This window comes from Nilaparvata lugens, chromosome 3 (genome assembly GCF_014356525.2).
Source record: "Nilaparvata lugens isolate BPH chromosome 3, ASM1435652v1, whole genome shotgun sequence".
Taxonomy (NCBI): domain Eukaryota; kingdom Metazoa; phylum Arthropoda; class Insecta; order Hemiptera; family Delphacidae; genus Nilaparvata; species Nilaparvata lugens.
Genome location: NC_052506.1, coordinates 47,564,159 through 47,577,911, shown reverse-complemented (window position 1 = coordinate 47,577,911; position 13,753 = coordinate 47,564,159). Strand labels below are relative to the sequence as shown.

At 34.9% G+C, this 13,753-nt stretch overlaps 1 protein-coding gene across 1 annotated transcript in view; it reads left to right on the top strand.

The window, feature by feature from the left end:
- LOC111057576 (hemicentin-2) overlaps positions 1-13,753 on the top strand; it is a 280,587-nt gene that overhangs the window by 256,284 nt on the left and 10,550 nt on the right. The window lies entirely within an intron of this gene.

The window sequence follows — 13,753 nt, the reverse complement described above, 5'->3', positions numbered from 1 at the left end:
AGTCTGTCTCCTCATCGGCTCTCAAGTTTTTAAGATAGGTGTTGAAAGTTTCTTCTTTCCAGTTTTTGATCTCCCTTCTCAATTGTTGAGTCTTGTTGTTGAGAATTCTCTTTCTGCTGGGTCCAGTGACTGCTGCCATCTCCTCCTTTCTCTTCTTCTCTCTATCACTAGATCTTTTATTTCTCTCGGATAGTTTACTCCTGCTGTCCGATAAGTACGCTCCCTTGTGTTATACCATGCTGCTTTTTGAATTAGAGTGGTGAACTTTTCAGCTTCTTCTTCCAACTGTTATTTGGTCCTCAATTGAACATTAAGGTCTATTCCATTGTCTAAAAAGATTTGAAAATTTCTCCAATCTGTAGTATTATTGACGAGTGTAGATTTAGATCGTCTTTGAATCAATCTTTCACTAATTGTGAGCACTACAGCGGAGTGATCTGAGCTTAAGTTGAAATTCTCTTCAATGTGGATAAAATTTTTAGATACTCTCTTCAATATGGAAAAGTCAAGGAGATCTGGAATTTTATTTGTGTGTGTAGGCCAATATGTTGGACACATTGAAGTACGGTAAGTGCATCCTGATTCATTTATAGCATCTCTTCATTCTTTTCCTTTTGTTGATTTGTTGATGACAGCCGTGAGCCCCAATCTACATGCTTAGAATTAAAATCTCCACCTAAAATATTGTTTTGTAATGCATTTTTTTTTCAAATTATATCTAGGTGGACAGTAGATTGCTCCAACCTTAAGATTTTGTGCGAGTGTTTCAATTCCTATTACTGTGATCTGAGTTCCCGGTAACTGTAAGTTGCCTTCTTTGTAATGATTTATGTTGTTTTTGATTATTATTGCACTGCCCCATAAGCTTTGTTGTCTGGATGAATAATTTGATATATTCTATAACCTTTTATTTTCAAAAATGAATCAGTTGTTGAATGAGTTTCAGACACTAAGCATTTATATCTATTTCATTTGTCTCTAAAAATATTTCTCATTTCTATTTCTAATTTCTAGCTTTCTATTTCTATTGCCGTTAGCATTCCAAGTTTAATATTTTCAGTTCTTTCGACTTTATCTACTTGTTTGAGGTTTGTTCAGTACAGGTGAAGCAGTTTCTAAAATATCAAGGCTTTTAGAGAAATTATCCAGCTTGATCTTTCAACATTGAAGTAATGTTTGAACCATCCATACTATTTGGCCTGGTTCTTCGGATCTGATAATCATAGGTATTCGTTTTTGTGGCATGAGCATATGACATTTTTTTTACAATTTTCTTATTTGTGAATGTTGGATTTTATTCTTATTCCGATTATCCCTTCTATTTGGAGTACTTTGGCAACTAGACAACCCCGATAGTTTGCAGGGTGAGCTTCACCACAATTGTAGCACTTTGGCGAAGTAGTCCTAGCCTTGGTGCACTCTATAGTTAAATGTTTGCCAGCACATTTGACACATATAGCTTCATGTTGACAATACCTTTGAGTATGTCCGTATTGCTAATATCTTTTGCACTGAGGTATAATATGATTGGTTCGAAGGGCTTCAATTTTTACTCACATGTTGCATAATGTACTGTATGTCGTATATTTTTTTAGCGTCTTCTGAATTATCGAATGTAAGCATGAATAGAGGAAGTCGGATTACATTATTTTTACCGTCCACTTTATTCTCTCTTATCTTATTAACTACATCAATGATTTTGAGCCCCTGATCCCTGATATCATTCTCTATTTCTTCTGGATCACAAGAAGGATGGAGATCTCTTACAATGACTCTGATAGGCCTTGCTTGTTTATCATCTAACTTTTTAGAATTCATTAGTTTAGTAAGCTCTGTGTAATCTTGATCGATTTCAACATTTATTTTTAGTTGTTTGTTGTTCATTATTGTAGCTCTATATTTCAAGTTGGCTTGTTGTAAAATCTCCTTAATTTTGTTGTAGTTATCAACATTAATCAATATGATTGGAGGGGGCTTCGGGCTCAAGTTGACACCTCGAATTGAAGATTGATTATCACCTACCTTGTTTGTAGATTTGCCATCAGTTTTTGGTGGGGATGATATTGTCGGGGATTCACTTGCTTTCCTCTTCTTGGGAAGATCAATTGATGAATTGATGATGAATCATGATCAATTGAACTTGTCAATTTGTTCACCTAATTTGACGTAGGCTAAGAGTGATATTATATTATAAAATCATCATGATTTATTCGCCAAATATTTAATCTCTTCCTCTTTCGTTTTCTAGCTTTTCCGAACCTCATATCGGTTCATCTTTTACTTGGCTGCCTTTGGTCTCTCTCTCCCAATCATTCTTCTGACAATTCATTATTATATTCGATGTATGTAATAACAGGACCTTCGTACTTGTACTTGCGCACTAGATGTTTCCTTCCAAGTGGATTGATTTGATCTGAACATTCAGTTTTGTATTTAAGCAGTGAAAATGTTAATCACGTTTTTCATCTAATTTTATAGCTATTTCAAATGATACTACTTGATATGGTCACGACTATTTTTGCGTCTGTGGGTACTGGCACTGGGTTTGGGGGTGCGACATTGGTTTTAAAGGTAAGGGGGGGGGAGTCCTTGAACACACTTTCATCATTCTCAAGCATATTGGTTATCAAAATTTGGACTGTTCTTGAGTCTCTCATATTTGGATTGCAGAATGAGGAGCATATAATATGTAAACTTTGAACCTTATCCTACTGAGCTAATTGTTTCCTTGTTATTTCAATCTTCAAATACGCCTAATAAGAAATGAATAGTTCTCACATCTTTGAAAAGAAGAAGCTTCAAATCCTAAATAAGTTTTGAATCCCAAGAAGTTCATAAATCCCAGTAGGACGGAGATATGAATGAATTTTCACACAATGGAGGAATTTCAATTAGAAAAATTAATAACAGCACGTTATACGATTCTTGCTACTGTATCGAAAACGAATGCTAGTCACTCATTATATGAGTAATTGAAAGTTGTTATTTTAAATGAACCAAAAAATATGTTTATAAACTGTTTTAAGTTATTCAACTTATTAGTTGCAATCGCAATTCGCAGAGACAATAGCCAATGTGATAACGCCTCCATAATTAACACCATAAAACCATTCACTGCGATAACACAATATTGAAGATTGAGGTTAGGCATAAACATTCAGTGATCGGCGACCTAACAATCGACCGAGCCATGCAACGTAGAATCTGACCAAACCCCTTGGCAGAGATCTATTGCGGCAAATCTAGGCTGTTAATACATGTTCATATGATCTTTAATTTTTGCAATAATTTGCGATAGTTTGTTGTAGCTCTGATTCACTAGATGAATTGCTCTACTTATTCCATCAGGTGCCGAATCTTGCACCCTGAGATAAAATATATATTCATTACAAAGAAATGCAGCTCGTCCCCAACTCTCTTCAAAATATACCTGGAAGATACCTTAAGGACTTGGAAAAGGAAGTGTCAAGGTATGGGTGTACCTATCAGGGGAGAACACCTTTTCACCCTCTGTTTCGCAGACGATCAGGTGGTTATTGCGCAGGATGAGGAAGATTTAAGTTACATGATGAGAAAGTTGAAAGAAGAGTATGAAAAAGCCGGGATGGAAATCAATGTGGACAAGACGGAGTATTTACAAACGAATAGCGATGGCACACCAGATTTGTCAATTGACTGTAACACCGTGATAAAAGGGAGAGATAAATTTAAATACCTGGGATTTACCATCATGAAAAATGGCGATACAGACGAGAAGATAAAGATTAGGTTGGCCCAAACCAGGAGTTGTATTCGACAGTTGCACCCAATCATATGGAGTAAGGATATTCATAGGAAAAATAAACATAGAATATTCAATGCAATCGTCAGAAGTATAATGACGTATGGGGCAGAGGTTTGGGTGACAAACAAGAGAGCAAGAGATAAGATGAGAGCTGTTGAGATGGATTACTGGAGGAGATGCTGCGGGCTTACCAGAATGGACAGAGTGAGAAACGAGGAGATAAGAAGGAGAATGAAAGTGGAATGGGATATTATAAAGTTGATTGAGGATAAAAGGTTGATGTGGTATGGCCATGCTAGAAGGGCGAGTGCTAGCAAATGGATAGGGATGGTGACTGATTGGAGTCCAATTGGGCGAAGGACTAGAGGAAGACCTAGAAGATCATGGAGAAATGAGGTGGATGAGGCTATGGAGGCCCGGAATTTAAGGGATGGTGAATGGGAGGATAGGCAAAGATGGAGGTCTCGACTAAAAGAAGGAAGACGGTGAATCACTGTAAAATCCTATTATATATATATACAAAGAAATCTATTATATACTAGAGAATTTAATATATATATTTGGATTATTGGTTGCCAATTTATCAAGTTGATTTTAAGGAACCTATTTTTAATAGAATTGTCCAAGTCGACAAGTATTAGCAAGCTTATATCGCAGCTACATACAAACGGATGCATATGATTATAAAATAAAAGCACATGGTAACGTTTCGTGCTATAAATTTATAGAATAGTATTTAGCCTGTGATAGTTTACTGATTTCGATTATTGTTCTATTTTTATATTATATTTTTATCGCTCTTTATATTTTGCCCTGATCTATTTTTTGCAATAATTTGCGATAGTTTGTTGTAGCTCTGATTCACTAGATGAATTGCTCTACTTATTCCATCAGGTGCCGAATCTTGCACCCTGAGATAAAATATATATTCATTACAAAGAAATGCAGCTCGTCCCCAACTCTCTTCAAAATATACCTGGAAGATACCTTAAGGACTTGGAAAAGGAAGTGTCAAGGTATGGGTGTACCTATCAGGGGAGAACACCTTTTCACCCTCTGTTTCGCAGACGATCAGGTGGTTATTGCGCAGGATGAGGAAGATTTAAGTTACATGATGAGAAAGTTGAAAGAAGAGTATGAAAAAGCCGGGATGGAAATCAATGTGGACAAGACGGAGTATTTACAAACGAATAGCGATGGCACACCAGATTTGTCAATTGACTGTAACACCGTGATAAAAGGGAGAGATAAATTTAAATACCTGGGATTTACCATCATGAAAAATGGCGATACAGACGAGAAGATAAAGATTAGGTTGGCCCAAACCAGGAGTTGTATTCGACAGTTGCACCCAATCATATGGAGTAAGGATATCATAGGAAAAATAAACATAGAATATTCAATGCAATCGTCAGAAGTATAATGACGTATGGGGCAGAGGTTTGGGTGACAAACAAGAGAGCAAGAGATAAGATGAGAGCTGTTGAGATGGATTACTGGAGGAGATGCTGCGGGCTTACCAGAATGGACAGAGTGAGAAACGAGGAGATAAGAAGGAGAATGAAAGTGGAATGGGATATTATAAAGTTGATTGAGGATAAAAGGTTGATGTGGTATGGCCATGCTAGAAGGGCGAGTGCTAGCAAATGGATAGGGATGGTGACTGATTGGAGTCCAATTGGGCGAAGGACTAGAGGAAGACCTAGAAGATCATGGAGAAATGAGGTGGATGAGGCTATGGAGGCCCGGAATTTAAGGGATGGTGAATGGGAGGATAGGCAAAGATGGAGGTCTCGACTAAAAGAAGGAAGACGGTGAATCACTGTAAAATCCTATTATATATATATACAAAGAAATCTATTATATACTAGAGAATTTAATATATATATTTGGATTATTGGTTGCCAATTTATCAAGTTGATTTTAAGGAACCTATTTTTAATAGAATTGTCCAAGTCGACAAGTATTAGCAAGCTTATATCGCAGCTACATACAAACGGATGCATATGATTATAAAATAAAAGCACATGGTAACGTTTCGTGCTATAAATTTATAGAATAGTATTTAGCCTGTGATAGTTTACTGATTTCGATTATTGTTCTATTTTTATATTATATTTTTTGATCGCTCTTTATATATTTGCCCTGATCTATTTTTTGCAATATTTGTTAATATATGTATCAAATTGTTTATGGTGTGCAATTTATTTTAATTCCTCAACACTATAGGATAAGTACCATATATATATATATATAATATATATATATATATATATATAATATATATATATATATTTTTTTTTAATGAATTACAAGAATTATAGGGGAAGCTCATACCTGGGCCTATAAAGATTTTTATGAGACTGTATCCTATTAAAAAACCACGACCTAAATTTTATAATTATATCAAATATTTCATGCTCTACCGACTGATGCCAAGCAGGAGGCTAATCGTTATTTAAATATAAAGAATAACGTGACAACATGTTCATATTATCATCAGGGGCGAGGCATGACTTTTTGTCTCAGTCATCTCCAGGAACAATTCAGTTGGAAGTTTGAATGAAAGCTGCACTCCCTCCCCTACTTTAAAGATAATGTATCATTTTGGATGATTGATTATTTATCGAGAAAGATGACATCTAGTATAAGATAAGTTTACTATTCAAAATCCTAGAGTTGAAAAGTCTGGAACTTGGCTAAATCTCAAGCTCGGAAACTGGCCCTCAAATTAATTAAAGAAATTGAAATGAAATTCGTTATTCTTTAGTCTATTGATTCATACAACAAGTACATCATCAAAAATGACAGGGAGAAAAAATAAGGTAACATTGTGCTATCCTTCTCCCAAATTTAGATAAAGTTACACATAGTCCGAAATAGGTTAAGTCTTGTAGTTGTTCACTTCACTAAATTTTCAGTGCTTAATTATTTTCACAAAGTAGATTTTTGAATTTAGGAGCTTCAAAACCAAACATAGAAGAAATAATTATCAATAACAAATTGCAAACAAAATAATAATCGTACGGTTTGCAACACTTGCGCGGAACTGTGGAATCGCAGAAAATATCGATGTTTGTGACCGTTTACTCCACCATCGTTTACGGGGAGAGGGAGAGTGATGATGCAGAAGAGTGGTGTTAGCGAATGCTAAATAGCATTACTGGAATCGCATATTTTTGAGAATCACATTGAACGGATGGAACTGATGGTGCAGTAGTCTACTTTATTCAAGCTTGGCGCGCTCGCAAAAAAGTTTCTCTATTGGTTTCTCCACCTCTTTTTGTATTTATTTTAAATATTTTCAATTTGATAATATAAACATTAAATATCAATTTCTACCCAGTAATCGGCGAATCCAGAGATGACCGGACGCCTCGCCTCTGATTATCATATTATATAGGTTGAAGCTTCAACATACTGTATTGAACACGATAAGACTACTCACCTCTATACAACCTATCACACATCATATTTGTATCTGTATCAGTAAATGCACATTGACAATACAGTAGTTGTTTTCGAAAATGATTTCAATTCTTTTGGTTGAAAAAAGTGAAGGAAATACACATGTCATGATTCCTCCCAACTAGCATCATGAGTATAATGATGTGAGAGGGAGGTAACTTTTAAGACTTTTCATTACCAATGCATAATATTGAAGCTCATGAATTCATGAAGCTCATTTGAATTGCAAACCATTGCCGTGTATATTTCACAGTCCATCTTAATCAATTTTCACTGATAGAGATTGGAGAAGCTTGCTTCACATGGACTTGGTTTTTATACGTGTATCCATAAATATAATAATACATTATTTTAAAGATTACTCAGATATATTGTTACATTCTCATGATATATATTCAGAACTATAACAATCTCCAATTTAACAATAATTGATACGAATTCTCCTCAAGTATTAATAATTCTCAAACTTGGTCGTTAATGTGATTTGCAGTGGTGGCTTAAAGAGTCAATTCCGCTGTGTAACATAATCTGTGAGTTAGAAAATCGCTTCCAGGTAGTTCGGAACCCTCCTAAAGCTTTAGACCACTTATCATCATCCTTCCCATTTTCCATGACTGTACATCGCACAAGCCTGGAGCTTATGTGGGTGTACCCTATCACAATTGGCAAAAGAAAAAGCTCAGAATTTTATTGTACATTAGGTAACATTAAGAATAATGCATCAATACTGTTCGATTTTATCTATTGAGACACCTACACCCTCAGATGCAAGTAAAATACAACTCACTGCTTACTCACTACTTTGACAACGCCTTTTCAATCTCACAATCCGTAAGATCAGTGGAGAGTTTTAATCGAAAACGCGTAGCTGGCGCGCCTTATTGAATTCAACTTTTCACAAACTTTTCACTGAAAGCTTCGAAATCGTTTTATAGCAAAGCGAATTATAAATGGAACTTGGAACACCGTAATTGGATTGTCAGTCCGATGGTAAATAAACTTTGTAATCTGTTTGAATTCGATTTTCCTCCGTTAAATCTATTCCGTTTCGATTCGCTGGAAATCGATTTGTCGTCGCTCAGCGCTTTTCAGCAAAGTCGACGAAACTGCGAATACCTACATCGCTTTCAACTTCTTTCTTGATCATATTTCAATTTTGTTGGATAACAACAAGAAAGTTTACATATTGTATGTTTGTACCGTACTATCTTTGTAATGTCTTGATCAGGATTAGGTGTAGTCTTTCATCTCATATGAAGATATTTCATATACATAAGCTGACCTCATTTTTATTTATGACTGTGTAAGAAATTATGCAATATGGAGTCGAAAACCGAAAAAAATGATTGAATAAATTGAATTTAGCTTTCTCCATACATCTCATGCGTTACCGTCTCATTTATTTATAGTCTGGCTCTTGTCGTCTTAACTTTGTAAGACAGTTCCACAATACATGTAACAAATCATGCAATCGGAAATTATGATATCGGAAATTATTATAGTCATGAAAATACAAATACAATAGTTGAATTAAATTAATTTTTTCGTTTTTTTCTCGCACAATCATCCCTTTCAGTCTAGTTCTCTTCGTTGATGTCACTTGGTATCATAATTCGAAAATAATTATATTAACTACATTATGTGCGTATTCCATCACCAACGCATCATTATTTCCATTAGAACAAACACTTATTTCTATTTTGCTGCCATAATTTATTAATTTCAAGCTTGATAATTGTTGTACAAGTAACAATGATATAGAGAAGGAGGTCTAGTGAATAGTATAAATGCAAATCAATACTCAGTATGAACTTTTTCCAGTGATATTGCTCAATTAAAATGTAAGCTCAATTGCTATATTGTAATGAATAGGAAAATATCAATAATTTCAAATTAGCAGAGCTTATGAATAAAAGGACAATACCAATTGATTATTGTGATAAATAGAAAAATGTCAATAATTTTAATCCATCGGAACTCACTCATAAATCACAATACTATATCGATTCATTATTTTCAGTTATTGAACAGAATAAAGCTTCAGCTTCTCAATTTTCGGCACGTAACTGTGGTACTAGCTTGGCTGGTGTAGACTATGGGTGGCATGGCAGCGATAATGGCATGTAGAGAGCATGGTCGCCGCTCCCAGGGGGGCAGTCATCTGCACAGAGCGCATAAATTTTGTCTAGCCTAGAGATGCGCCACAAACACCGCAAATTGGCGCACGCAGCCTGAGAGAGAGGAAATGAGTGGTCAACAAAGCGAGAAGTCACCGCAGCTACATCACTAAGATATAACAGCACTTGTATGCCGCACCGCAGCAAATGTACCGCCCAAACAATGGTGTCGAAATTTAGCACAATTATTGTCAGCTTTGTCGAGTGAAATGGAGACAAGCTTCAAGAAATTTAATGATTGTGTAAAGGCCGATTGAGTGAAACCAATGGGAGTTATTTGTTCAAACAGAATATTAGTGTAGCCTAGTTTATGATCACATCGATTCTATTTGCAACAAGTTCATTCTTATAGTATATAATAATCATAACTACAAAACTGAACTAATTTCACATTCTAAAAAAGCTACGATCATAATGTAGAAAACATATCACAGGCTATAGTTATTGAAGTGAAACACTAGTTCAGAGTGTTTCAGCTCTCAAACGTCTATAACTATATAATGCGACTAATGATCACATCATTTTTGTTATCATGATCAAACTTCCTTCAATTTCCTTCTATAATATTCATTATGACACCTCATTGACATTCCCTCCCATTCTAACAAAATTACTATCAAATTATAAATAAATTGGTTAGTCCTCAGTGTCAATTAGTTCTGTACTTTATTAGGCATCAATGTTCATTAATATTTCATTGATCTCTGGTTATTCCATCAAAGATAATAGATAATCGAATTGAATTCATGGCTTCCATGATATGGCTGGGCATAGGAATGAAGGAGGAATTCAGTACGTTTCGTAATTTGTAGGGTAACTGTGAAAAAGCAGACAATAATGTGAACATCGGTTGATCCCAGAGCGGGTGAAAAAGGTAGCGCATGCATTCAGATAGCAAATATACCCAGACCAGACATACTTTTTGTCGAGCAAAACGGTGACCTGTTCCGACGCATTCGACTCCATCAAACCTAATGGACTGAATCCCAATTACGGCGACGGCCCAACGTGCAATGCATTAGTCACCTTCAAATTTGATATTGTTGGGCGCTGGCCAGAAGCGTGTTGGCCCCGGCCTCACCAATTCATCATGCTTTTATCCAGTGATGCTGGCCCACAATCTTGAATTCATCATTAAAACGCTAAAATCAATAACTTCAAACCTGGGATTATTCCACTCCCACCAACCATCAATTTTTATCATTATCACATATTAGGCATGTGACAAGTTAATCATCAGTAACAATTTTTCGAAGAAAGACGAGTGCTTCATTGTTCTAGTGGAGTAGGTAATATCTGAGAAACTATGAATATAGAAGTAAACATAGGAATTTTCTATTTGTTCGAAACAATATAATCACAATATGTTGACTTATTCATATAGACTATTGACTTATTGACTAATTTATCTAATCTGAAAATATTTGTGTGTCAGTCGAATACTCAAATGGTGGATAACCTTGCAAAACGATCGAAAAGCTTGAATGAGAGAGAACGTGAATGTTTTATGATCTGGAGGTTATAAAATTATAATTTATTATCATTCCGAATCAGTTAGTGCCAAGCCATATGAAGCGTTATTTCAGGCGTTTTTTCAGGCGTCAACCCAATCAGCCAATCTGAGAGTTTCTGCCATTTTAGAAGTGCCTTATAAAATATTATCCATGGTGCAGTCTATGGGTCAAGCCACATGGATAATTTTATGACACTTCTAAAATGGCAGAAACTCTCAGATTGGCTGATTGGGTTGGCGCCTGAAAAAACGCCTGAAATAACGCTTGTTTCAGAAGTAGTATCGAACATTTTAGGGTATTGTTTCTGGATGATAGGAGACTACAAATGTCGTATTTGAAGTGTACAAAACTCAGCGGTTATTCTTATAGCTGTCATTTTGTTTTTTTCACTTGGGAATTTTTATCTCAAGAACGAAATGTTGTATCGATCTGAAATTTGGCATACATTTTTATGCATACTATGAAGACTGAACTTTGAAAAATAAAATGAAAAATTTCGATGTGAATTTTCAAAATTGCGGGCATTTTTATTTTGTGATTGCGAATTTCGCGAAAACCGTTCACTTGACAAAAAATTTACAAGAGACAGAAAAGTTAGCAAATTTTATCAAGATTTCAAGGATACGGTACCTTATTTATTAAGATTGGTCGAAGAATAACAGAGAAATTATTTCTTTTCATAGACCTACTGCATGCATGAACACTTTTCACAATTATTTAAACATCAATATAAAATTTCCGATACCAATTAATTGTATTTAAGATAAAGCTTTGAAACTCGTTATGGCTCCATAATTATGGCCATCCAGCTTATTTTACAATGTTTTTCAGATGATCTTGTTTGTTCACGGTCATGCATGCAGTACGAAAATAATTAATTTCTCTGTTATTCTTTGACCAATCTTAAAAATGAGGTATCCTTGAAATCTTGATAAGATTTTCTAACTTTTTTGTCTTTTGTAAATGTTTTGTCAAGTGAACGATTTTCGCGAAATTCACAAACAAATCTTTAAAATGACTGCCATTTTGAAAATTTACATCGAAATTTTTTATTTTATTTTTTAAAGTTGAGTCTTCATAGCATTAATATTCAAATTTCTCAGATCAATACAACATTTCGTTCTTGAGATAAAAATTCCGAAGTGAAAAAACAAAATGGCAGCTATAAAGATAATCGCTGAGTTTTGGACACTTAAAATACGACGTAGTCTTCTACCATCCAGGAACAATACCCTGAAATGTTTGTTACTACTTCTGAAACATCCCGTATTATAATTGCTATATCTGTTCAAAAACAATACACTTATTCTTATCACTTTCGATTATTATGAACTTTAGTGAGATATAAGCACATGGAAATGGTACTCTACTCAATTATATTAGGAAAAACATTAAAAAATAAACTGTAGCGATGGAGATTACATTTTATTGATCTGATCAATCACTCAAAATTTAATTGATGGCAAGAGTAATGCTGTTTCAATCATTATGCTATTTTTCTTGTAAACTGAGTTCATCACTGTTATTTTATAGGTGCACATAAATTTCTATAATACGAGTATATTCCTATGCTTGCATAGTTTTGGTTGTCTATTTGACCAACAGCAAAATAATGTGAGCGAACCAGCACTTCAATAATTATTATAGCTCAGCTGACTGAACTAGCTGGTACGGCTATCTCATTAGATAGTCGAGCAAAGCAACACTATGCAGCGCTAGCTTGGGATCTAGTCACACATTGTCTACAACAATGGGCTTGCTCCACTTGTATCGAACTAGTAGCCTACAACGCAAATTAGAAAGAAGGAATTTTAATTTACTGTCTGCTGTATATAGAATGTTAGTTCACAGGTACGTTTCTCCTGTATGTCGCATAACATCGTAATAAGCAGAAAAGATTAGACGAGAAAAGTCAAGTACGGTTCTCATTTTGTAACCAACATTAATTAGCCATTATAGCTAGTGACCCCCTGGATTGGAGAACTCGCTCAAGAACTTACTGTTGTATCTTGAAACCCGCAAATTTTAATTATAAAGAGTTGGTGAAAATTATTAAAACAGCTAAATATTTCTTAATTATCATAATTTTAATAACTTCTCAATTTCTAAATGTTCTTAATATTTCTAATATTGAACATATCACCATAGGTAGGAAGGTATTACTTTCCGAAAAAAATTAAGGTACCCCAATTTCTAAATTTATATACGTTTCAAGGTCCCCTGAGTCCAAAAAAGTGGTGTGTGTGTGTGTGTGTGTGTGTGTGTGTGTGTGTGTGTGTGTGGTGTGTGTGTGTGTGTGTGTGTGTGTGTGTGTGTGTGTGTGTGTGTGTGTGTGTGTGTGTGTGTGTGAGTGTGAGTGTGTGTGTGTATGTGTGTCTGGGTACACGATATCTCATCTCCCAATCAACGGAATGACACGAACAATTTCGATTATATGCTATTCAAGACGGCGGCTAAAATGGCGAAAATGTTGTCAAAAAGAGGGTTTTGCGTTACTTTCTCAAAAACGGCTCCAACGATTTTGATCAAATTTATATCTGAAATAGTCACTTATAAGCTCTATTAACTGTTACAAGTCCTATATCTGTGAAAATTTCAGGAGCTCCGCCCCATCTATGCAAAGTTTGATTTTAGATGTCCAATTATCAGGCTACAGATACAATTTACACAAAAAAATTTAAGTGAAAAAGATTGAGCATAAAAATCTCTAAAATTAATGTTTTGTAACATTTTCACCCAAAATTGAAATAAGCTCGAAATTTGAGAAAATGTGATTATTCAATTGCAAACTGTTGGCAACTTAGTCCAGT